The following is a 27,838-nucleotide window of genomic DNA, read 5'->3' as shown; positions in this document are numbered from 1 at the left end:
GAAAATGTACTGTTCAACAGTAAAAAACACCTGGCTGTGCTTGCACCTGGGTGCTGAGCTTTGACCCACTTCAGCAGCAATGGCAATTTTAACTGCAAAGGTAAAAAAGTGGGAGGAGAGAGAGAACTCCTCCAACTGTGTATTAGGCCTGATGTGAAGTGAGTGGCTGTGAATTTTCAGGATTAAAGGGATTAATCAACGTGTATGTCTGTGTCTATATACACAAGCCTGTGGAAATATAGAAAAGCATACACGCTGTGTTACTGCAACAGTATAAATGTCTTAATATATATGAATATATTGTGAATTCCAAAGGGCTTTTTGAGATGAGGAAGGTAGTTTCTGGTGTGAGGTGCTAGCAATTTGGGATTTGCAAGCAGGGTTAAAAGAAATATTGCTTGTATGTTTGCGGATTTAAAAGTAAAAACAAGGGCAAAGGACCATCAGAAGCTTAAGGTCCTTCTGAGAAAATGCTATACCACCAGATCTTCCGCTTCTTAAGAAGTGTGGAAGCCAAAATCAGACCAAAAATAAGGGCCAAAAGCAGTGTTAACATAAACCATTAAAGCTCCATCCATGTCCAGGTGCCTCCTTACACTCCCTATGCTAAAAATAGTCATTTCTGCTGGTGCCAGGGGAGCCCAAACTGGGCATTATTGATTTTTTCCTTGACGTGTGATAATAGATTTCCCATTTTAGCTTGTAGATTTTGTCAAAATGCAGGGAAAACTTGGACAAAATCAGGAGTTTCTTTCCAAGCAGAGCCATCTGAGCGTGGCAAACCCCTGACCTACTCGGGAGCTTTGTAGTCTCTGGCCTTTTCTGAGGTTTTCCCTTCCACCAGTATCACCACTGAGAACAGCTCTGTTAATCACACAGCAAACTGGGACCCCCTTTGCAAGGATTAACCGCCCCCCCCCCAATCTGATTTCCAGCCCTTAGAATTCAAATGCCAAATGCCACTCGAAGGGAATGATTATTGTTTTCTCTCCAGATGTCATTCCCGTTCATCAGTCACAAGGATGAGCGTCTCATATTTTTGTTTCTAGCTGTATTTACCAATAAAACTTGCTGCCAGACCCAGCTGAACACCACCTGTATGCCACCCTCATCCTCACCCCCCCTTTCCTCCACCTTAAAAGCAAACGCTGTTCCTTCCCAAGTAGCGAAGATCCAGGACAAATGCCAGCTGATTACACCTGCAATCTGTTCGCTTCAGGATTTTATTTCAGTTTTTGAGGGCATACGAGTACATGCAGGGACACGCACCTGCAGAAACTTCAGTAGCCTGAAGTCGAAGCCACTTGATTTCAATGGACTTTCTTGGAGCTGACGCTGCTGCAAGAGAAACTATACACCAAGTGTTCCCCAGGCGATCCCCTCAAATTACTAGTGTCACACTATTCCCATGTAATCTGCTTTTTTCAACAATTACTAGAGGCTGGGTATCAGTCAACAAATTTACGATGGATAAGTAGTAGGAGAAGTGGACTAGTTACACTTATCCATAGATATCTTAGTACTAGTCAAGGAATTAAACAAACCTTAAATTGGATGTAATTGTAGCTGTTTGGAGGAGAGCTGTGATGCATATTTTCTTTAAAAGTTTCTAAGTAGGTATCACAGCCAAATCTCTTGGCCCCCATCTTCTCTATGTAGGGAGAGCGAGAAGGAAGAGATTTTACATTGAACATCAAATTTTGCCTTTAGTTACCAAATCTGCACCCTCCCAAAATGGATCTAAAATTTTTTTTTGGTGGAAAACATTTTCCTATGAAAAAAAAAAAGCGCAATGGTTTTGGCTAATGTTTCCACTCTGCAAACTGTTTTACCATTGCAGCCTTTTGTTCCAACAAGGAATGGGAAGTAGTTTCAAAAGTCTTTAAATTACTCAGGGAAGGACTATTTCACATCTAGGTCTGGTGACTTCCACTCATGTCACTGGACCAACTTCAGACCATTCCACTAAAGCCAATGGTATGGCATGTCCCACCATGGAACTGTTGCCCTAAAAGCAGGATTTTCACAGAAAAGCTATACATTTTGGAGGATCTGAAAGACATTTTGATTGCAAGGAAATACCATCCCTTTGGTGTGCATATTTTTGGATGCACTGTTGTATATGGAAGGTGCCTGAAGACATACGTTCTCTCTCCATCTCTGCTATGGGCTGTTGGTTGGGAAAGCCAACAGGATTTTAGGGTTGTCTCTGCTGGTAGGTGTAATAGGTACCCTGGTGCCATTGGCCTGTGCTCCAGGGCACGTGCTTTGGGAATGTTTGCCTGGGTTCCACCGCTGATCCCACCTCCAGCCCTGCTGTACTTGCCTCAGGTGTTGCAACGTGGGTTGAAAGATCCTCGTCTACCCTGTGAAGGTGCTGGGACAACAGACTAGTTACGTACTTCTTGCAAAGCTCTTGAGCACCTTCCGATTGAAAGGAATTCTGAAAGTTCACAGTGTCTTCTCAAATTAGTTTTCATCCTAGGAGCGCTTTTGATTAGCGAATTTTGATGGCACTGGAAAATTGGCACAGCCGTAGAGAATACCACAGTTTAAACACTTAGATTTCAGAAGTGCCACTTTTCCCATAAACATTGAAATTCGACTAATCACTGCTGGAACTCGTTGTTAACATTCAAAACCTGGAAAATACTTTTGCATTTGATTCCTCAGATAAGCCTTATTCAAGGAGAACAAATTCCCAATCACTACAAAACGGTAAAAAGAAGCTATTAAAGCAGGACACCTGGGTTTTTCTAATGTTTTTGAATGCAATAAACTGTAATCACTGAATATTTTCCCTTTGCCGTGCAGTAGGCCCACTGGCACTGCAGCCGGGCTTAGGACCTCCTTGTGCTAAGCACTTTACCAAAACACAGAGGGATGTAGTTCTGCCCCAAAATAGCCCTCAGTTTCACTGTGGTTGTTTGTGTGACCTTGGGCAAGTCAGGTAACTGTTCTGCGCCTCAGTTTCCCAATTATTTAGTAAATGTTGATGGAGTACTTCAAGACCTTAACATCAAAAGCACTTCAGGACAGTTGGGCAGAGCAGGACAAAGAAATGCATCATGTCAGCTTTCCCATGTCTCCATGCAGCCCAGCAGAGACAGACAGGCAGGCTGATCTGAATTTGGGTTTCTCGAGGAGGACTAGCACAAACCCATTCAAGATACCACGCTACGTTTTGGGGGAGTGCTTTTCTCCATCCCCTGAAATGCTCCGCTCTCCCTTTGGGAAGCATTCAGGGAAGTCAAGTGGGAAGTCAGGATTTAGCACAGTCCCGTTGGGTCATGGAGCTGGAGAAAGCAGAGGTGGAAAGAGCACGTGGGTCATCAGCTGCATTCCCAAGAGCCCATGCCACAGGCATTCCTGTGTCTTATTCTCCCACCCTAAATCTTGTCTGGCTGGAAATCTTCCAAAGAAGGGGTTTGCTCACCCCAGACCCTCTCAATCAGGCACATCAGACAGAAATAATGGTCTAAGCTTTCCTAGTAAGAAGTATTGTACATCTTTTGTTCACTAAGCTTGAAACTCGGTCATGCCCATGCCTTGAATCTTGCCTTATTAACCCAACTCAGCCCATTCTAGACCCAGGTCATTCATCTGAAGTTGTCCATCCAGTGCTGTTCTGACCCAGCATGGCTTGCAGGTGAAGATGCCTGTCCATCCGAGTTAGGATCAAGGATCCGACAGTTAGACTTGGCTCCTTCCTAGGTCACTTCTGCATCTGAGCCATCCTTACTGGGGGGTCTAGAGAGACTGGATCCCAAGTAGACCCCCAAAAGTTGATCTGAATGAACAAGGAAAACCACTTGAAGTCCTACCGCATGCAACTCCTTTCTCCCCAAGGTGGCATTTCAGCACCATTTCTAGCTGCTGCCAGCAAGCCGCACACATGGTGCTCATTGGGAGATACAAGGATGGTCAACAACCCCAGCTCTGAGCTGGCCAAGAGAAGTGGCCGAGGGTGAACCTGACCCTTCTCTCACATCCAGCGAGGACATTTCTGCCGAACTGGGTGGCTTTGTCCTTGACGTGGTGTGATGCCACCAAGAGCAGGGGCAGGCAGCTTGTCAGCAGCTGTCTGAAGAGCTCAGGTGGTTTAGATGGGATGGGCTGACAGGTGTCAACATGATGCAAAACTGGTGCTATTAACTTGGCATAGAGTGCCTGCGAGTCTTTTCCTTTTCTTTTTCAATCACCAAGCAATTACCTTACGCATGGGAAGCCCGTTGTTTAGAGACAGTGTCTGTAGCGACTTCTTGTTGCTCTGAGTATGTGCTCGGTCTTATTCGCCGAATCTTCCTCTATTTCTACATCTTGGAGGGCAAAGTGCGCACGCTTTTGTGTGCTTGAGTGTGAATTTATGAGCAAAAGAATTAGAGCAAGGGTCTACTCAAATTACTTAGTGCAATAGAGGTTTTGATGGAGTAAGGAGTGAATGAGAAATGTGGGCTAAGACCTCGGAAAACCAGACGTGTAGATTTTGATCTCCGTCTCAGTCTGGTGGGACTTCTGTAAATCCATCAAGATCGTTGTCTCCTTCCAGGACAATTTCTTCTCTGGGCTTGAGATAGATTGAGATATTCAGGGCAGGGCTCCACAGAGGGATAAGATCAGACTCGCTGAGCACCTTCGACTTCTCCCGGTTTAGTGGAAGCTGAAGGCACCCAGCACATCCCAGGAGGCAGTCCACATCAGGTCAGATTATGCTTTCAGCATTTAAAGTTCAATTCTGCTTTCCTTTCACTGGTGCAAGCATGTTGAAAATGGCAAGATGTTGCCATTTTAATTTGCAAAGGCTGTTGGAAACTGTCCAAAGTGCTAGATAAGAGCTTGCAAAATCAACATGCCCCTTAAAAGACCAAAGTCTGGTCTTGATTTCACCAAGGCACCAGCCACCCTGCGTGAACCCCACTATTTTTTCTGGGAATTCCCTGTTTTTTTCTGCTGTCAGCAAGGCCGGAATTTGGCCTGGCCCCACCTGCCCTCACTAACTCCAGAAAGCCCTTTATGTTTGTTGCCAACGGCTGTGTTAGGGCAGTGACATCTCAATTCTCAAAACCTTGTGGTGCCTTTTCTTGTGGTGCTCACCCTTCACAGGACTTCAGTCAAGGCAACCACTTGCATCCAACAGCAGCGCCAGTACTTTTCCTCTGTATGACGTGCCAGTGCAGTAACAGACTTTCAAGTATACATATATAAATACAGATAGATAGTTATATTGTTATAGTTATAATTATATATATATAATTGAGGTTCCGATGCCGCTGTATGGGGAATGGACCATTCCTCTGCAGGATGATACGCTGCTCAAGTGAAACCAACAACTCAACGTCCTGTAAAGCATTCCAACCTTGGCAAGGAGCTTCTCTTTCCCATGTTCAATTTCCAGCTCCCTTCTCTCCTCCTTCCCTGCTCCCAGAAACGCACTCCGTGAAACCTGCTGTTTTGCACCGTAGCAATTTCTCCAAATAGCTCTCCCCATCGCCAGTATAATGCCGCAAGGGCCACATCTTCCTCCTGCTGTGGTGTGGGGAGGTCTCCTCTTGCTATGAAAGGAGGACGGTGGGGTGGTATCTAGGGGCAGCATCCCATGACTGCATCCCTGGGCAGCATCCTATGACTGCATCCCGAGGTATCATCCCATGGCTGCATCCCAGAGTAGCATCCCATGACTGCATCCTGGGGTAGCATCCCAAGGCTGCCATCCCAGGACAGCATCCCAGGACTGCATCCTGGGGTAGCATCCCAAGGCTGCCATCCCAGGACAGCATCCCATGGCTGCATCCCGGGGTAGCATCCCATGACTGCATCCTGGGGTAGCATCCCATGGCTGCATCCCAGGGTAGCAACCCAGGACTGCATCCTGGGGTAGCATCCCAAGGCTGCCATCCCAGGACAGCATCCCATGGCTGCATCCTGGGGTAGCATCCCAGGACACCATCCCAGGGCAGGATCCCGGGGCAGCATCCTTGCCTTTTCTTTGCACCGAGGCGATGCAACCCACCATGCCGCAAGCGGTGTTATTCCCCTCTAGCAAAACCACCCTCCAGTGAGCTTCTCCATCTCAGCTTCCCCAGCGAGACAGCGACTTGGTGTTATTTTTATTTTTCTCTTCGGATGCTCGGTTTCCTGCACTGTTCCACGTGAGATGAGGGCTGCAGCCCTCGCTCCGGGGAGGAGGGAAGCTGGTGAAGGTGGTTTGCTTTGCTAACATGAGTAGTTCTGCCTGACTTCAAGGGAGGGACTTCTTTTTGTCAAGGGACTGCTGGGTTGGGTCAATCGTCACCTTGTCGTTACCCATAAAGTATTGCTGAAACTATAGGTAGATGATAGAGCAGATGTTGAGGGAAGGTATTTTCTGCTAAAGGGAACAACACCAATAATACTGTAAAAGGTGCTAGAATCAAAACCTCATTTTATATACTTTGGTTCTTAGAGAAAAAAAAAATAAAATACACAGAATTCTTCCTGTGCAGCCTTACTGTAGATTGTTATAACCAACTCTTTATCCAAAAAAAACAACAACAAAAAAGTGAAAAGGTTAAAAAAGGACAAAAATGAAGTGATCCTGTATAAAGTGTAACAAATATGACTTTCCTATATAAATGTAAATGATCAGACATATATTAAAATGCACTTGAGGCAGGCAGCAAGCATGAAAAGCTTTTGAAGTATCCATTTTAATGTACAACACCTGTCTTTTTTCGTTTGGCTGGTGCAAGAGGGAATGTGCCAAGTTGGTTTTATTTCCTTTTAATTCTCTTTGTGATTTTTGGGAAAAGGAAAGAGGGATGGAAAGAGGGTGGGAGGTTTAGCTAGCACGGAAACCTGGAATATTCATCTGAATTTTTTTGTTTGTTTTGTTGTTAGTTTATGACATTTGTGGCAGTGTTTGGACGCGCACTTTGTTTCTCAAATGCTTTTGAAAGCTTTGTTGCCTGCCCCAGGTGCTGATCATAACTCTTACCTCAAGAATGCTTACAAAAAAAGTCAGTTGTGTTTTTCCCATCTCTGGAAAATTAAAGCAAACAAATAATAACAATGAAAAAAAAAAAAAAGGAAAAGAAAAAAAAAAGAAAAAGCAAACAACCAGCAGTGAATGAAGGAATGAGAAACAAAAAAGAAAGAAGTCAAAGCAGAGGTTTGGTGATCAAACCGAGCCATTCTGGTGCTTTTCCCCTTTTTGTGTTGCTAATGATCAAAATTACATGAGATGGGCTTAGACAAGTTTGTGGTCTTAGGATGTAGCAAAAAATGTATTTAAAAAGAATACAAATTTGCATGGAAAAAAAACCTGATGGAACATTTAAAGAATGGCTGTTTCAATGTCAGACGTTTAATGTTAGCATGTGTGTGTGCTGTATATACCTTTTCATGTGTGACATGTACAGTTGACTGAGGAAAAACAAACATATGGAACCGAACAAAAAATAATAATCAAATGCTATTTTATCAGATGATGCACTTTTTCACCTTGATGAGAAGCCACTGTTCACAACTATGCAATCTTCCAGTTTCTCTATCTCCTCTCTCCAACCTCAAATTTCCCAACTATTTTCCATAACCTAAACCGTTTTTTCTTTTGTACAAAGAAACACAAAAAGTTCCAAACTCTGGTTCAAGGTGAGAGTGCTACTGTGACTTTTCTCAAATGATAGGAGCTAACAAACAGACAAACAAAAGGGGTTTGGTTTGGTTTTGTTTTTAAGAAAAAGGAGGTTCAAACGTGACCCTCTTTATGTTCTCTAAGTGAATCGATGTTTTCTACATGTGCCAGGCTTCTGTTGACTGTTTTTTGAGTTTGGTTTTGTTTCTTGGTTAATTTTTCTCTCTCCTGGGTTTTAGGAACTTTTTTTTAATTTGTTTCCTTATGTACTTCTTTTCTTTTTTAATTCTGGTTTTGTATTGTAGGTATTGGGGATGTGAAGATGAAGGTGAAATTTGGCTTAACTTCAAGTGTTTTAGTACATGTGTGTGCTATATGTATATAGTTTTCTACATAGAAAATTTTACGCGCTTTTTAACGCACTTTACGACTTGTATGTACAAAGTTGTCTATATAGAAAATGTAGTGAGTGTTACCTGACCTTCAGAGAAGACAGTTTTGATTAAAGGGAGTTCAGATGTTTGAGTATCTAACACGCGCACGCGCGTGTGTGTATTATATCCTATATTATATACTATAGAAATATGTAATAGCATATGTCCATGTTAGGGTGTGTATAATATACACACACATCCAAACACATGATCATGCCCATCTATACCATGGAAGTAGAGGTTTTTGTATTTCTTTTAAGGTTTTCAAGCTACAATAAATAGCCTGGCTCTACTGGGTTAACTTCTTGCCTGTCCTTAGAGGAAAGGTAGAAAGTTGTTCTCCCCTGTTATTCACAGTGGGTATTCCTGGGGGAATTTAGCCTTTACAACCTTTCTTTCCCCACCCCAGATTACTAGTGGGTGCCAAGGAGAGAGTGTTGGTGAGGAAACAGGGTCATCCAGTGATGAGCTCAGGAAACCACGGGACCATGAGATGTGGCTGCCATGTCCCACACCCACTACCAACTCACCATGCAATGTAGAGCGTGTCACTCCCACTTCTCTGTGCCTGCCCAGCTGGGGTTGCTGATGCTTATCAAGCCTTGAAGCACTTTGCACTCATGGTCCCTCTCTGCAAATTCCACAGGGTCCCCCTCAATACCAGTGGGAGGTGACTTGGGCCAGTTTACAGTGAGATCTTCACCAACTTACCCCTTGTCCTCCATCTCTCTTCTGTTCGGAAAAGTCCACTGCTGTCTCATTTGGCCATGCTTTGACCTTCAGCTCCTCATCGTTATGTTGCAAATGAGCACTGTTGTGCTTCTCCTTCCTTCCACTCAAGGCTTCCCCATCCTTGAGGGCCATAGAATCATAGAATCATAGAATAGTTTGGATCGGAAGGGACCTTCAAAGCTCATCTAGTCCAACCCCTGCCATGAGCAGGGACATCTGCACCAGCTCAGGTTGCTCAGAGCCCCATCCAGCCTGGCCTGGGATGTCTCCAGGGATGGGGCATCCACCACCTCTCTGGCCAACCTGGGCCAATGTCTTTCCGTGCTCATTGTAGAGAATTTCTTCCTTATGTCATGGGCCACCACACTAACACTCTTCAAATCCCTTTATCGGGACTCTCCTCAGCCATGGTACCTCTAAAATAACTTGGCAAAGGGCGAAACCCTGGGTTGCTGCTGTTAGCCCACCCTTGCCCTACATACTATAGGCAGATATGATGATCTTGCTTCTTAGGGATCCCTTCTAACTTGAGATATTCTATGATTCTATGACCTCAAGTTTCTTTAGATGAAACCCCATGTCTGGCTCATTGGACACCTGATTTAGTGAAACTCTTCCAAGCAACCAGGGGACAGCTGGGCTCCGTATCATACACAGCTGCGGATACAAAAATGGCTCTTACTGGAGCCAGTGAAAGTGAGAAGAATGAGGGGAATGGATTTGAGGCACCTCTTCCATGTGTCAGTGGGAACACAAGTGTCCATATCAGTCTATGGCACTGTGGGTGCTTCTTCCAGCCAATCTTTTGGGCTTGAACCCTTAACAAGAACTTCATGTCAGCCTTTCTACTGAAGTTAAAGCCACATTTATTTGAAAACAACTGTAGTGAAAAAGCTGGGGGCAGTCTTGCCATCTTACACAACGTCATGGCTGCACCTGTTGGCAGTTGGTTGGTGGATCTACAAATCCAGGCGGCCTCAGAAACCTCCTGTGAGCGCTTCATGTAACTCAGCTCTCTAGAAAGCAGCATTCACACCCAAATCACTTATTGCAGGACATCTCACCCAGCCTTACATGTTGCACATCGTCTATTTGATGGTATAATACGTGACACAGATGCATTGCCTCAAGTGTCTACTTAACCTGCTCTTCCTACACCAACATGGGTTCTTCCATCTACCTGCACTGACAGGTTGTGGCTGGTGTTTGCCAGGAGCTATAGTTGTCCCTTGGACTTGCTTTTAAGATGCCAGCATCTGTGGGCTGGTTTAATGGTTAATCCCTCACACAAATAAGACAATATTTCCCCAACCTGGCTCGCTTTAAGGCAGAACACCTAATTTCCTTCCCTGAAAAGGTAGTGTTGAGAGGCACCCACCTAAGGAGGCCAAGTGGAGTCACCCTCTGCCCCAGTTAGCAGTTTGTAGCAAAGCCTTAAAGAAAAAAATAATAATTAAAAAAAAAAAAAAAGATACTTTTCTAATTGGTAGATTCAGTGACTGGAGCAACCCAGAGGACAAGTTTGACTCAATGTATAATCTTGCAGCTAAAATCTTTTAAGTTCATACACTCGAGTTTCTTAAAGGGAGGAAATTGCAAAGGTTTTTTCCTTCCAGGACTCACCAAGAAAATCTGTGTAAGGGAAAGAAATACGTGGAGGATTCTTGGCACTATATTCTTCCTTTTCAGGTTACCCAGCCCCTTCAAAGCAAAGCAATGCACCCATTAGAGTTAAAATAAAGGCAGATCAGTGTTTCTGTTCAAAGCCTTTTTCTGACTCAAAAAAACCCAAATCTTTAGGAGTGTGTTTGGCAAACAGCAGGAGACATTCACTTTGTGGGCAATTATAAGCCACTTGCAGCTTTCAGACCCTAAGAGAGCATATTTCTTGACACACACACCCCCTGATTGGAGTTGTTTGTCCAAAGCACTTTGCCTGCTGACTGTATGAGCATGAAATCTAATTTAGGTAGAAAAGCTGGATACCCAGTGAGTTACCAAGGACCCTTCCATACTCAAGAGACACAACGAGATACCTCCAGGTAGGGGTTCATCCCAGTTGGTGTCCAGTTTGGATCGGTTGTGTGCCCTTTAGCTGGTCACATTTTGGTGAGTTGAATCCCACTAGGAGTGGACAGGATTTACCATGCTTCCAAACTGTTCCCCACCGTGGCTTAGCATAAGACTTGTCCTCTTTCTGCTCTACCAACGAACATTCGCAGTTATCTCCTTCAGCATAGCTCCCCGCTTGCCGGCACATCGACATCAGGCATTCCCCTCCTAGGACTGAGGATCTCAGGCTGCAATTCAGAGTGCGACCTGCTCAAGAGAGAGGCAAATTTGATTTTCTGAAGGGATACAAACTTTCGGTGATGGTCTTCTGGTCATTTTAGGGTTTCACAAGAATTACCAACCAAACTTAAAAATGAATGCACAAGCAATAACCTTCTGGGTGTTTTCCTGAAGGATGAGGTCATTCTTTGGCTAGGTGAAAAAGCAAAAGGAAAAATCTGAGCTATAACAGTGACTTGTTTAGTAGATTCACATGGCGAGCTGGTAACTCTGGCTTCTTCTCCTGCTCAGGAGCAATCTGTTCTGGTCAATTCTTCTTGTTTTCTTTAATTCAGCTGTGACATTGTAAATTACATGAGAATAAAGCTCGGATTGCCACTGTTTACAGAACAGCTGGGGAATTATTCTCCTTTCAGGGCATCACATCCTACTTTTGCAAGAAGATGACGAGATGTTTGAGCAGCAGCAAAGGGGCTGCCTCATTCAGAGCTTCAAACTTTTCTTTGTGTTTCATGTCAAGCACCTGAGAGCTCCTCACATCCCTGAGAATATGTGGCTCCTGCATCCTGGGATATGAGGCTGTCATGCCCTTCCATTGCTGCATATGCCATCTCATGGATGAGGATGGTCTAATGGCCCAAAGAAGAGCTTTTCCCAACCATCCTTACACTCAACATCACTGGAAAGGTTTTCCTGTATCCAACCTGGTTCCCCCTTGCTATAGTTAAACTCGTTCTCATCTTCATGTCTTTTCTCCTCTGGAAGCACCAGGTACACGTTGTCCTGGATTGATAGACTAGATTTAAAAGCCAGGAAGCCCAAGGCTGTTCCAAATCCCTCCCAAGATATTGTGATGAGAATTAACTGAAGAGCCCCAGTCAACCAGGTGCCTTAACAAGTCTCCTCGTGGGAGTGCAGAACAAGCAGCCAGATCCCACCAGATCCCAACACCGGTCACACCAACACCCAGTCACTCCACTGGTACCACCTTTCTTGCCACGTATCTGCTCTTGCCTGAAAAGAGCAACAGAATCCATCGAGGGGCTGCCCTTCTACCGAAGCCTTGTTTCGTTGACCATCGTCAACAAGTCCAAGCCAATATTCACCAGCATACACTGGTGAATGTAGCCTTGAGCATTCCCAGGGTGTGCTGCTTCCTCTTGGCCATCAAAAAGGGAGGGAAAATGGTTTATCTTTCTTTCGCTTATCAACCCCAGTAGATTCCTCTACTGTAGAGTCCTCCTTCTTTGTCTGCCCTCATGCACTACTAGCACCCCTAGACCACAGGCTGTTTCTCAGAGCTGTTTTATCAACATTAAAAGTCATGAAAAATCAATGGAAAATTTTCCCTTGGGGATGACTACTTCATAGAAAATACTTCTGGTTTACTTTCCTTTTTTTCCCCCTTTCCAAATGGCATTATTTCTAAATGGGCTCTAATATCAATATCAATGTTAGTAGGACTCATTGATTAAGCTGTGAATCAAAGCTCACTGCTGTGTTGGATATACATATGTTAATGACAGTTGCGTTAAGCCAAATTTAGCAGCTGGATTCTTCAACATCCCTTTGTTTTGTATCTACCTCACTATGATTTCTTTGATTTCTTGTGATTTAGTGTTGTATACAATGTCAGAGGTGATATGTAGATAAAAATATATATATATATACAAATATATATTTTTTGCTTTGCAATAAAGCTCAAAGCTATAACACAAATATTCATAAAATGTCATAATCTTTATTGTAATGTTACCTTCTTAGTTGTAAAATCCTGTCTGGATTCTATTTTCCTGTACACTAGAATCGATATTGTGTTCATGAGTGAATGGTTATTTTTGTTACTTTTCCAATTAAGTATTATTTTTGAGATGTGAGATAGACACCAGAATTGTCAAACATGAATTGGTTTACCTTTTTTTCATCCCAAATACAGCCTGTTTGTAACTGGAATCAAACAGCGAAATTGAAAGAAAATGATTTGCAGTCCTGATCTTTCAATTTTGGTTTGACTGATCTTAACATTGAATTTGGCAGGAGGCGGAGAAAGGGCCAAAAAAGAGGGGCTGTTAGAACCGATGAAGCAAAAATATGTTCATCTGTTTCCATTTGGGTGAAGAGGGGATTCGTTCTCTGAGATAACTGAAATGTGGGACTTCCCTGAGTGTGAGGACCACACTCATCTAAAATTAACTCCCACCATTGAAAAGTTGCGTGTGTGATGGCATTTATTGACCCCGCATCACTCATCTTGGTCCTTTCTATCGAATGGAGAGACAAAAACTTCCTTAGGACAATTCAACCCATGTTAAAACACTTATCTGAGACACGTGGGATGCACCTCCCTCAGGATAGCTGTGTCTCCCCATCTCTCTGGATACAGCTGAGAAGATAAGCTCACATTAGGTACTTCAACTTCATGGGCTAAAACCAAGGTCAAGGACTCCCATTGTCAGTGCACAAATATCATCCTGGCGAGTGAAAACCGTCTCAGTTTTTGGTCATGGGCATTATTCTGAACCACATGGTACCTAGTGCTCTGTCAATGGAAGGGATGAGGAAGGTGGGAGCTCCTGGTACAATGAGCAGGACTTTACCTCCTTCTATGCTTGTGTGGTGAAAAACGTCCTTGGACCCGGTGATTAGCCAGCAATACCATGGTAACCAACATCTGACACAAAATGCCGGCTGAGTCCTACAGCGTGGACAGGGGCATCAGGGAGGACTGTTGAGGTGGACGGGACCTCTCATCTGTTTTTTCGCAGTAAAGCCTTTCCAAGAGCATCACAGCTTGATCCTGATGCCAGAAATGCGAGGGGACAAAGCCCACATCATCCCAGTGCAATCCTTCCTCAGCCCTCGTGCTGCTCACAACAGCTGGAATTAGGAAAAAAAAAAAGCCCCAAATGCTGAGACTCTTTGCTTGATTAGAAAATATTTCCATGGATTTCACACACTGACTTTACTGGGAGCAGAATGAGGGGAATCCTCTCCATTTACTTTTCACCAGACTATGGGGAAAGTAATATTTCCCTCCACTGCTTTGTCAAAGCAAATAAAAACTTAGTGACCAGAAAGAATGGAGTATGACATATTTTTTTAAGTGAGGAGAAAAAATAACAATGAACTTGAATCTAGCTATTCCATCAGGAAAAAAAAAATGCAGGAAATGAAACCCAAATATGAATAAATCTCAGTGGAGAAAATGCTACTGGGTTTCACCTAAAGCACAAGACAGGACTGCAAAACACATCCTTAGACTTGGTTTCACAAGACCCCTTCTGCGTAGTCTTCGCTGTAAAATTGGCACAAGTGTTCAGTACAAACAGCATTTTTTTTTCCTCATTCTGATCTGGTGTCTGTACAAATCTGGCTTGGCTTTTGGTTTGTTTTTATTATTTTTGTTGCCTGTTCCCAGCTATTTCTATTTTTATGGTGTAGTATTTTGTCTATATGGAATGAAATACAGATGTGTTCATGAAATTGTATAGCAGATGGAATTGCAGGTTGGAGTTGATTTGAAAAAAAAAAATCTAACAATGAGAAAAATATCTATATGAAAAGTATGCTTCCAAAGTGTGTGTTTGAATTTGAGCATTTTGTCATTCTACTGAGCTTTTTGAAAGGTTTATTTTGAAATAATGAGACTTCATGAAGTTTGAGGGTTTTGAGATACCAAAAAAGCACAATTATTGTTAAACAGTTACAATTTTCTTGAGGTTCCGTTATGTTATTTCATTCTTTGCCTGTCTGAACATTATAATCCCAAAATTTTGACATGAAATATATAATCCTTGATATCTGCTCATTAATCATCTTGCATTAGGCAAAAGGGAGCGATGCAGCTGTTTAATTTCTGCTCAGAAATCATGCAGGATTCCTGGCCTTATTTTTTCTTTATTTGCTTTAAAAATAGAGTTGATTTTTGTACTTAGTGGTTATTCTCTTTGTGACCTACTGTAAAGTCAAAAAGATCTCCTTTTAACTGAGCGACAGAGTGTTTTCAGTACATGGCAGAGACAGCTTGGTTTTTATCACATCTGCAGCGAAATGTGGTTTGTGAAGGACTAGGTCGTGCAAATCACTTGTGGATCTGAGTTGGTCACGCTGATCAATGTTAACGAGGGGCTAGGTTTACCCTTGTTGCAAATGTCTGAAGTAGCGTTAACCGTGTCCTGAGGCGTTCAGAGGGCTGGCAAGTTGTTTGATGAAATGGGAAAGTCTTAAGCGTTTATTTTTCTTCATCTCTTTGTCTGAAAGGAACCCAGATTTTCTTCCCTCACTCTCACAAGTACTTCCACCGATGCTAGTGGGATGCCTTTGGGTTTGGTCACGGAGCATTTTCTTGTCACGTCTTCTTGTCGCTTTGCTACTGTGGTCCTATCATGACTATTTGCTAATGCTGACTTTGAGGTTGTATGTCCTGCTGTAGCATCAGCTCTGATTTACTGAGCAGCTCTGTGTGTCTTTTCCGTCATGCACAATACCTCTGTGGAGGAAAGAGTGGTTCTTCTAGCTTTGTGCTATCTGCACTGTTCATTTCTATTTTTTATTTTGGCAGCTGTATCACGAGCAAAATTTTCTTCTTACTCCAACTCCGTAAATGTGGGAGACCTTTACCAGCTTCAGTAGAGCTGACCCAACATTTATCCTGGCATGGAGTAGCAGCATGCATTGGTGAGAAGGTTGTGCTATTTGAGCGGGAGTTGCCTCTCTGTTGGCTGTTGCATGACAGATGGGTTATAACGAGTGGATATAATAGCACTGGGAATGTCTTCTCCTGTTTTACTTCCTAAAGAGATTTGCATAAAGGGTTGAGCAGGTTCTGGCAATGGAGCCTTTACAGATTTGATTTGCGTCAGGGGTCTCCTGAGATCCTTTAGAGAGCAGAGTATTGACAGAGGCTTTCACCTGTGGGACTGTTTTATTTTCTCTTGGTTACCTCCTGACGTTTGGAGGCACAGAGCCCCACACAGAGTCAGAGCTGGCTCACTCACAGCTCATGTCAAGTCAAGATGGTTGGCACTAGGTGAGGGAGATGTTCATGCTGTTAAGAAGCAGACTTGTATCCAAGGTATGAAGGTGAAAACATGGTTTGAGGGCTTGTGGGTGCCTTAATGGCTATATGGTTGGGCATTAGGACATATGACCAGGTTCATATACTGAAAGGGAGACCAGTGCACCATCAGAAGATCCTGCAAAAGAGACCAGAGCTTAAAACATATAGAAAAAAGTGCTGCAATTTTAGCCCATTGAAATCCTTCTTTGAAATACAGACTCACTTAGCAAAGGGGGCTAAGGACATAATGCCTGAGGTGGCAACTGTGAAGTTTTATTTGTTGTGGCCATTCCACTGTCAGGAAAATATGGTTGTTCAAACAAGAAATGGATCATCCTAAACCTGAAGAGAACTAGCCTCGAATCGCCAAGGCAGTCGTGCCATCCAGTCCATAGTCCTACCTGACCACAACCTTGACTAGATATACAAGGAGGAGGTGTAAGGGTGGTAGCTGCTGAAAGGATAGTCCTCCCCCTACTCAGTAGGCCTGTCCCAACTCTGAGGCTAGCTTGAGTCTCAAAACATGCACCTTGAATTACTTTTCTGAGGCGATAATGGCAATAGGTATGAGGGCACTCATCTCTTCTTGGTGCCAGTCCATCTTTAGATCATTAGCTCAACACCGATGACATCACTTGGCAGTGAATTTCTTACAGATCTGCCTAGGCACCAGATGAGCATCATACTGCTCAGCCAATTTCAGTCTTCCTGATGAACAACCAAACTACTTTGCTGGTGGACCTGCTCGGGGTCTCACCTCATCATCTGGCAGGCCCTTTATGTACCATTGAGATGCAGAGCAAGGGGCTGAGTAACATTTAGATGTGCTCTGAAGATGTCTGGACTTGATAAGAGCCACAGATTATTAACCCATTCCTGTTGGGTTCCGTGTCCACGTCCACACTGATAAATTAAACAGCGGAGGACATGGGTACAGGCACTGACACTAAGCTGTCAATATTGTTGAGTATTAAGCGAGGTCCTTGGCGCAGTTTTGGCTGGGTCTGGCTAGCACTGACCCAAATAATCCCTTACTTGAGGATTTAGCTGAGGGTCTGGAGACAACAGGCACTTTGGTTGTGGGCACCCTGTCTTGGATGCTAAGGGACACTGTCAGAGGGAGAAAGAATTGACCCTGGCAGTGTTTTGTTTGTTATAGTTGACATGAACCTTGCCAGCTGCTAATTAAGTGGCATGACAAGCTGTGGCGTGATAGGCAAGAGAAGGTACTTTAAATATTAGACTAGACCTGCAACCAAGTCCCTGCTTAATAAGAGAGACAAGGTTTGAGGGAGAGATAATATCTTTTTCTAGAAATATATATTTTATTATTAAAATACTCCCCCTTTAAACCATGCTTCTTGTATTACCTTAGACAAAGCCAGCTACCAAAACATGACTAGGAAGGGTTTAGAAGTGTTTTACAATGGATTTTGTCTCTTCATTGTCACTCACATTAACAAACTCTTGTGGCCCTTTTCATCCTTCTGGCCTGCACCCTGTTCTTATCCCAGGTACACACCAAAGCAAGAGACTTCAGCTTTGCAAGGTGCCAAAGGTTTCTTATTAAGTCCAAAAATACCATCCCTGCTTTCCATGGGAGCTGGAGGGGATCAGTATGTTCCAGGAAGAGCCCAGAATTTTTTTGCTCCATGTCTTTTCTTTGTGATGCTGCCAACAGAGCCTCAAGGAGAGCATATGGCCTTGTTACACTGGCTTTAACAAAAAAATAAAATACAGACTTCACGGTGCTGCTTGGGTTTTAATGGTGTAAAATATGCCATGTTTATGTGCATTTCCCTCTGACAAGCAAGACATTTCTGCAGAATTCAGCAGCTTCAGGGCTGGCTGCGTTTTCCTGCAATAATTCCTTATTTTTGAGGCTAGGGGAATGATCGCTTCCCCCCAGTCCCAGACTGATTTAAAATGTAATTCTTTGCCTTCTTCCTGAAATACTTCTTCAGCTCTGATGCTTACTAGGAACTCAGCCTTGTGCTTTCTCAAAACTCATAGCCAAGAGCACTGAAAGAATTTGCATCAACCAAGCCCTGAGTAGATAATTCAGCATGGCAATTTAAGATTGGGTTAAGAGTTCACAGATCTGGTAAAGAGATGGCTGCACAACTCTCTGGATTTCCTGTATTTTCTCGCTCCATCAGGTCCTGTATTCAGTGCATCAGATGCTTCTGCATTATTACTTTTTTCTATAAATATGAAACTTTTTTATTGGAGAAAACAAATGCATTTGCCCCTCCTTACATCATTGCACAAGCAACCTTGATCCATATCAGTCAGATATAGGTAATTCAAACAGCAGAGCTCACCTAGAACACTTGATTAAGTGGTACAGCTCCCTTCTCAGGAAAAGAAGTGCCTGGTTTACACAGAGAAAAAAGACAGCTGAAGTGAATCTGGTATTAAAAATTATACCAAAAGGCATCATTTTTTAAAATGGAGAATTTCAAGCCAACACAGGAAAGAGAGGTCGGTATCAATGAGGAATACAGATGAATATTGATAACATCAGTGCAGTTATCTCTGCATGGCTGGTGTATAACATCATTACTCTCATACAACCATTTCAGTCACAGCTTTCCCTACATTGAACTATTTGGCTGAAATTGCCAATGGAGATGTTCCTTGGAGCCCGCTGTTGCTTCAGCCTTTGTGATGGGATAGTGGGACATTAGACAAAAAATTTTTAGCTCTGCTGTTCCATCCATCCATTAGCACCACCATTTCCAGCCTACTTGCTTTGAGATACATTTGATTCCTTTCCAAATATGCACCATGTAATTGAAGAAACTATTCTCTGCTCACTTCTCATTTGGTCTAATCTCAAAAACCGTTTAAGCAATCATTGAAGTCTAGATATTTTCCTGTCCCATTGCTACATTGGCAGTTTATTTAGCTACTTGAGGAGCTCCAGGAGAAAATACGTCCTTCAAACTTGCAAGCTTTAGCAGCCAGATGTTCTTCTCTTAGCTGTGTCCAGGCTGTGCTGTCATGGTAGGATCTTAGGTTAGCTGTTTTGTAGGCACTAAGAAGGACACTATGAGAATATGCTGCCATTTTAGTTCTTTGAAACTTTGTCTTGGCAGCCATAATGTAAGCACATGGCTTATTGTTTAATGTAAGCACTTAATTTAGGACACGGCTTATTTACTGTTCTTTATTAAGGTATCTATCGTCTCCATCACCATGACAATTAGTTGCTCCTCTTTACCTTACATGGACACATGTGAGACAAGATACTGGTACTCAAGTCGTTCTCCCAGGGCAATTTTACTTCTTCCTCTTGCTCTTTAAGAAGAACTGAAAAGATCTCCCACAGAGCTCCAGTAGGAATCTCTGAAGTTTTAAGATTTTGAGTGAGTCTTCACTAGAAATAGGATCTCTTCCATGTCAGTGGTTCTCAGTCCTTGAGCTTTCTGCTTGCTCCATAACATCCTGGCTGCCGTGGGAGGCAAAAAGATGCAAAAATGAATAACTTTGCAACCCAAGGTGAGATTCATCTCACCTGACTTTAGACATCTATAGTGTGGGTGCCCCACATGAGTAGATTATTGAATGGAGGCCACTTCTACAGCCTTTGGAAAGGAATATGTACTTCTGGGATGCAATTCCTGTCATCATAAAGCAGCTGCTTGCACTTTGTCAGATCAATCATATCCTAGAAATGTCTGTGTCTGTCTTGACGTTACAAAAAGTCCAAGATACTAACTTAAACACAAGCATCAATCTCTGCTCAGTCTCTCAGCATCTCAAGACCAAAGTCAGTTTTTAAAATGTAATTTGCACACTGCTTACCTGTCAAGGTGATCTTCTGGTTTTTACACTCTTTATGGGTGTGGAAGGAAAAGAACTTCCATGTTGAAATTATGAGTCGATGACTTTACAATTTCTATTTCAGCATGTCTCACTGGAACCGTAATGGCCAATTTACACCTTATTTGCATACCAGCACTTTCAAATAGTCTGGTTTTTATCTTCTTCCCCAATTCAGGGTTTCAGTAGGGAAGTGCCATCTGCTGAAACTCTAGAGTAACTTTCAGTCTTGGTCTTTTATTCAAACTTGATCATAGTCAATTTTGCTTAGCTCGTGAATTCAGGTAAGCCTGTAGCAAAGGTAGCACAGCCTTAAACAACTAAGATCAGTTTGCCAAGCCCATCCAAAGGAGTACTGAAACGTCCTTCAGCACCTCTTCCAGATTTTTGCTGCAACATATAAAAACAATTCAAAGGCTAGAACTGCAATGTCTATTACCTTGTACTTTGAGAGGAAATATTTTAGTGTACCCGTCACTGTTGCACAAAACAGACATCTTTTTCTGACAGAACAAATGGCATCATTTGTTCTCATCCTCCAAAGAGATTTTAGTGGACTAATTTCAAGGATCCAGTATTGAGACATCCCCTGTTTCCACAAAATACAGATCTTGTGGTTTTCTTTGTGAACATCTTCCTGGAATCTGGAAGCTGCAAGCTGCTCCAGCAATCAATGTCCTTGCATGACCCAATGAACAAGATGCATTCAGTTCCCAAAGCCACTGTCAAAGTCTTTATGTAGGTGACCCAACTGGGAAAACAAACTACAGGTGCATTCAGATGAGAGAAACTGTTCTGACAACTGCTGTGGAAAATAAGCTGTGATGCCTTGGCATGGAAGGAAGGAACAAAAAATGAAGATAGCTGTTACTCCAAGATGGATTGATAAGTTCAAGACGGAATAGAACAGCATTGGAATGTGTCAATACTTCAGAAAATCCAAAGCTCCACAGATTTTTAAGAGCTTGGACAGAACAAATATTGCTGGTAAGATTCACTTTATCCGATACAGATATCTGAAAGTTAACTCTACAAAGTCAAGGTAGTGCTGCTCAACTTTCTCTTTGATTCTTGGAGAATAACACTCACCTCTCCTAGCAGAGACATATAAAGTACAAGAGGAGCCAAGGGTGATTTTCTAACACAATGTGGAGATCACAGGCTGTTTTCACTAGTCACACAGCAAATTCTTTTGTGTAAGAATGAGGCAACATTCCTGCTGTCCTCCTTCTGTCCCCGATTCGTCAGAGGAATTCAGACATTAACATCCATGGGGCAAAACCACAGTAGACAGCAGAGATCTTTGTTGTTTCCTAGAATAATGAAACCTACACCTCTCAACCAGCCTCACAGTCTCATGTCCCAAAGCTTTACCTAGTCTGATTTTTAAACAACCTGGCTCATCAGATTTTGACCACTTATTTTCTACCTTGAGAGCCTGTGCTTTGAGTATCTTGAGTATTTTCTGGGAAGGCAGACTTTTCAGCCTTTTTGGGTTAGGCTTGTGGTTCGCTGTCTTGTTGTTGCCTAGATTTTGAGAGGAGCAGCGTTTTTCCCGTTACTAGGGTTTGTTGTTGAATTTAACTTTGTCTTTTAAATTGATTTTTGCTTTGGAATAATGATCACAGCTAAATAGCCTCCTCCAGTGAGGCAGCACACCTCACAATACCCCCGTCCTTTGATTGCTTTTCCACTGGCTCCTCAAGCTTCGAGAGGAATGCCTCATTTAATGAAAGCCCAGGGTAGAGGAGCACCGTGATGAGAATATGGCTAATCCTTGAACCTTTCCCCTTTAAAGGGATAAGCATTCTTCCTGACGAGGGATTTCGTTAAGTTTTTTTTTTACTTTTCTATGAGATAGCTTGATACAAGCTCCCACGGTGTTAGGGAGACCGCACCGGGAAAGGCAGGCTTTCCTCAAAAATAAGGTATTCTTTAAAAATAAGGTAACTAAGGTGCAGTGGCATGTTTGCCATGCAGGGGAGCTCCTCAGGCCGAGATTGGGGCGTGCTGTGAGAGAGGCGTGGGTTCCTACATGAAGGGGCTCTGCAATGAGGAGCTGAGGAGCAGTGGTGGAGCTGACTGCAGGAGTCAAGCCTGATGGAAGGATGTCGCGTTTGACAGAACTAATGTGTGGTGGCTGATACAACCACGAGCAGCCCACACTTGTGGTGGACTCGTGCTGTTTCTTACAGTCTTACAAATGTTCAGAGTAAAATCTAATGGGAGGCAGATTTGGAAGACCTTTGAAAAAAAACTTTTGTCTGTCTCCCTTGAACTCATGCTTGTCCAACCTCCTCCAGCCTTTGGCTGGCACTTCATTTAGCTGAGGATTGCAGATACTATTTTTAAAATACGCAGTTTTTTTCTCTTAGTTTTCAATATTCCTTCTAAGTAATTCTCCAGCCTTTCCCACGTGGGTGCCATATATTTACTTACCTACCCATTAGGAGTGGGGAGAGAAGTTTAAAGAGGGATTAATCCCACTTGACGTCCACTCTCTAAAAGTTAAAGTGCCTGGTCTAACCTCTTTGCATCTGCTTCCTCTATCATCAGTGGAAGGAGATGAGCACCTCTGGAGGGGAATTCATCTTGCACCACTTTTTTGGGTCTAACTTTAAATAACTTGAACTCAGATTAAACTCATCCTGTTTGCCTGAGTAAAGGCAACTTGAGGAGGCAGAAATTGCAAAAGCAAGCACTAAATAAATTCCCGAAGTACTCTTCAAGGGACAGGGACATTTCTGCTGTAAGCCTGTATTTTGAGTGGTTACGAAGTCAGCTGGGTACCTCTTCTTGGAGCTGTGATTTAACCTTCTTCCTCAGCTCTTCCTGACTATTTTCTGATTATTGCGTTTTCTTGCTTTGATAAAAGTCTAGCTGGTCACAAAGTAAAATCAATGTGTTGGACCAAATTAGCAAGTTACCACCATGCTTCTACTATTTTAAAGCTTGTCGAACCCAGAAAGTCAAAGATGATTGCAGGAAGCCTTCTAAGTCATGTGTGTATGTCTAGGGCATGTGATAGGCTATATAGAGATATATACAAAGACAGGGAAGATGTATATTAGCCATATACCATGAGCGACAGAGAAGCAGCACAGTGGTGGTTCCTCTCTGAGCGCTGGGAGGTTTTGCTGTATTTTCAGAGTAGACAGGAGTATGAAGTTGTGGGAGCTCAGCTGCTCTCACCAGTTGCACTAAGGTAATTCTGTATTCACTGCATTGCCTCAAGAGGTTGAATTTGGTTTTGCCCCAGCGATTTCCTGAATTGCCTCCTTTCTGGTATGTTTTATGTGCCTGCTTGCTTAGCTGTGAAGTTGGCTTTTTAGGGTAGGAGGGAGCCGAGCATCTTCCTTGAGTTGGTTCCATACCCAGGGCTGCAGTCATTTGCATCTCATCTTGATAATTTCGAAAAAGAAAGAGCCCCTTCCAAATACATCCATGGCTTGGCGTCACAGGGCTGGTATGGATGATCCTTTAACGGGGAACTCATCCACACAAAAAAAGTAGGTAATTCATAATGTTAAACGCAGAAACTCAAATCCCAGCTATGGGAACACCAGTTTGCCTGGTGAACGAGCGAGAAGCAGCAATTTGACAACAGAAAATCATCCGTGAACTCCAGGAGCTCAGTGGGGTGGCAGAATGCCGTGACTCAAATACACAGTCGCATCCCTCATTGAACGGTTTTTACATTTCTTTAAATGTCGGGGTTTCGACAAAATTTTCATGCTTTTTATTAAGGCAAAAGTACGTGCTTGTGACATTGTGAAATTGATGTGTTATTTTGTATCTGTTTAAAAAAAAAATGTATTTAAAGCTAAAGAGCCGTTATTGTGCGGGGTTTTCTCTCAAACTGGTGCATACACTTTACATCAGGGACCTACTATACATAACAAAAATCAGTGATACAGTTACTGTAAAACCAGATACACACCTTTTACTGTAATAATAACTTTAAAAACCTTGCACTGTAATGGTTACTATTAAAAAAAAAAAAAAAAGAACAAAAAAAAAACCTCTTGTCAGAACTGATTTTGTATCTTTGATTATATCTTGAAATTTTAGCATTTTTGTATACTTACCATGTCAACGATAGCATCCTCCAGGGTTATTTTCCGGGTTCTGTTTCCTTTCCGTCTAATCAAACACATGCATTGCTATATGTTGATGGGCAGGGTATGGCCATGGGAACCGAGTAGGTCACCCCCAGCTCTTGTTCAGAGAGGTCGCACCCGAACAAGCTGAGCAAAAGGAAAAGCAAAGTCCCCCCCCAAACCATCAGGATGATTTCAGATCCCGTTCAGAGTTCCGGCCGTCCTGACCGTACGACGTTTCTTTATTCTGGCGTTGTTGGCTGTCCAGCTCCATCACACAGCAATGCATTGCGAGTAGGTAGGAAATCCAAACCAACGCGATAACTTTGCAATCACTAAGTTTATTGATTTTTTTTTCTTTCCCTTTTTAAACATTTTTTAAAATAAGATGTATTTGGAATCAGACAGCATGGTGTTGCAGTTCTTTCTATTTTTAAATACTGATACATTCTGTGTGTAAGGTCTTGTTTCTTAGCTAAGAGAATCTTAAATGTGGAGCTGAGTTTGAACCCTTTTTTTTCCTTGTTGTACTGTGATTTGAGAATTATTTTGATATACTCCTTTAATTTGGTAGAAGATTTCCCACACCTTCTCCCCCCTTCCTATCATAATTTCATATTTTTTACAAAACTGAAAAAAATAAAAACAAACAAAGGAACAAATAATCTTTTTTTCTCTCTTTAGGCTGTGTAATGTTGTGTTGTCCAGATTCTGTATAAAAATATGTATATGATGTATCTGATATTTGGCAGTGAACGGCTGCAACTTTAACCAATATAATTAACAAAGAAATGCATAATGTTGGTGTTTTAAAAAGTAAAAAAAAAAAAAAAAACCTAGTTAAGATGTTTGTGTAAACTTGCATGGTTTAAAATGTACTTAGTGCATTGAGAAATGTTGTTAGGGTCCTAAGTGAAAGGCTGGTTTACTTTTTGATTCTAATGGTGATTGGTTTGTTGATCAGAATATCCCCTATACTGTATGTCTTAGTTTATTTAGCATATTTATTTATTTTTTTTCCTCAAGATCTAGCATAGTGTATCTATCTATATGTAATACTGTTCCTTAAAACCAGGTTGTGGAAACTGCGTTTCGTCCGGCAAAATGATGTTTCGCATCGCGGTTGTGATTCAGTTGCGTTCCATTTAATTTGCTGCCAAGTCCAGGTTCTGACTTTCCTTTGGGATGTCGCTTGGGAGGTGCTGGCGGCCAGCCCGCGAGTGCCACTGGGACAAGGAGGACCCGAGTGGTTGGACACCAGGACATCAGCGTCAGGCCTGGCAGCGTCTGACAACGGAGGGGTATTGGGCCAGGATTTGGTCCCTCCTTAATGAACGAAGGCCGGGTTTTTCCTCTTGGCAGCATGTGTTTTATCAGGATCACAGCAGGCACCCCCGGGGGCTTTCTCCCAGCTCTCTAATGCACGAATTTGGCTTTTAGCGGCAGCAATCCAACACTGCTGAAATAACGGCAGCGGCGTGTGGACAACCAGCCCTTGCCACCGTGAGGAACACGTTCGCAATAAGCTCCGTGATCCCTTCCAGAAGCACAAACCCACCACGTTCGAGAGGAGCTGGCTCTGCGCCCTGCAGGGCTGAGTCTGGCCAATGGATGTGATGAGATCGAGGACCAAACGGCCAAGCAGGGACCGCACAGGCAATGGTCACGGTTCATTTTCACATCTCCTGCCCCCACCAAACCTCTTAGAAGTTTTCTCCAAGCTTTGCTTATGCTGAACCACCAGAATGGGGCCATTTCTAAGCCTCCAGTTGGAACTGCACTGACACCATCAAAAGTCACTGGCTTTAGTGACCATTAGTGGCTCCTGGGATTGACCTCACTGCGCTGGTCAATGAGGACATGTTCTTGTCTCTTAATGCCTGAAAAATCTCCAGTGGCCTTTCCCAAAAATAAGATAAATACATAGAGCTATACCATTTCTTGGTGTTCTTTATCACAGAAGGTCTCAAAGGGCTTTCCCAGCACAACACGATCTTACTCGTGCAGCCTGTAAAGTGGCAGAGCACTGTTAGGAACCTGCAGCCACGTCTGGGGTGAACCTGCCCAACATCTGCCAGCTCACGGCAACTCTATGCAAGTCTAGTGCAAGAGGTGTGGGTCACATCTTCGGGGGAGCTTAGCAAAAGTATAACATGCAAAAATCCCAGCTACGTCCACACTAAGGCTGAGAGGACAGGTTGACTCATAATTTTCATGTTCTGGGCAGTTCCCGTCTATTTTCTATCCTCACACAATGTTGGGCATTGAGCTGTCCAAGTAAACTCAACTTTTCCAGTTTGCTTTCATTGGCTCTTTCTTTCCTAAAAGCTTTTAAAATACTATTTTTGCACAGGAGAATAGGGAACAAGTCTGCCCCTCTTCTGCTCCAGAAATAAAACAAATCCATCCCTCTCTCTTTCCTTGTCTCCCTTCTTTACACAGAGCTATTGGCCAATTAACTTTCAGTCTTCTCTGATCTCCACCACTTCCTTTAAACCACGCTTAGACTCTGATTTTGCTGCTTGATGTTCTAACTGTTTTTAATCTGGACAGAAATAAACAGCCTGACATTAGGCACTGGCAGGAATCCTTGCTTGGCATGCAGATATATGCACTGTCCCGTGGCCAGATCATACAGCTTGGTGGATGCCGGCTTGTGGCCTTGGTGCTGACTACAAATCCTGTGATTTGTTACAGGATTGGCTGCATCTCTGAAAAGCCGCTCGTGGTGGTCGTCTCCCCAGCTTGGTAAGCTTTACTCTTACTTTTTTCCAGATCCAGAGTTTCTCCAGTAAACCAGTGGAGATGCCCAAACGCTGGCTGTCTGGTGAGAGTAGATCACCTGGTTGATGTTTCACGTCATCATGCTCAGTGGATCTTTCTTTTCAAGAGGGATTCAGTCACTCCTGAAGTCTTTGTATAGAAAAACTCCTGCTGAAATCAAGTTTTGCTTTCAACTGCCGTGAGATCAGTTGCTTCAGACCCCTCAAGGTTGTATGTGGAGCATCCTCAGATGGAGGACATCAGTATTCAGTCCGTTGCAATAGCCTTTCCTAATAGTCGAGATTCGCTTCTACAAAGCTGGCCTTCTGTATCTTCAACGTGTCTGGGAAAAGGAGCTGTGCCTTGTTAGAAAAAAGCTTGTTCTCTGACGGATGCAATCTGGGAGTTTGCCCACGTAGTGTCACCTTGCCCTTGGTCTATCTGCCTCTTCTTGGCCACACATATATCGATGGGAAGCTGGCTTTTAGACCAGCAACCTGCAGATACTCAGCCTCTGATGGTCGGTCCTCCTCCCGTCTCAAGGCCAGCATGCAAATGTTTTCATTTGAGCAATTAACCATACATCTGATCGTAAATTATCAGATTCCCACAGAAATAACTGGAGCTATTCTAACATGCACCAGCCAAGGGCATGGCACAGCTCTCTACCAGCTGCCAGAAAGATGTTCATCTTCTAGTTGCCTACCAAACTTTGATTTGCTCAATGGGAGCGTGTTCTGGGATTAGATAAAAATCCTCTCAAAAAATATTACACTGGTTTACAAGCTCTCTATACCCTCTAACCTCACTCTCACTAGCAACCCATGAGAAGAATCTTTCTGTATAGACAGACTTTCCCCTTTCTACCCCTAAGAAGAACAAATCTCATGACCACCTTTAATTTCTATCCTCGAAACCAAGTAAAATTAAATAAAAAAACCTCAAGCCCTGAAAATATTCAGCAAAGTCAAGGCGAGGCTGAGATTTTGCAGAACGGAGCTGTGGATTTATGCAGGAC

Source organism: Caloenas nicobarica, chromosome 3 (assembly GCF_036013445.1).
Source record: "Caloenas nicobarica isolate bCalNic1 chromosome 3, bCalNic1.hap1, whole genome shotgun sequence".
Taxonomy (NCBI): Eukaryota; Metazoa; Chordata; class Aves; order Columbiformes; family Columbidae; genus Caloenas; species Caloenas nicobarica.
Note: the sequence above shows the minus strand (reverse complement) of the source record.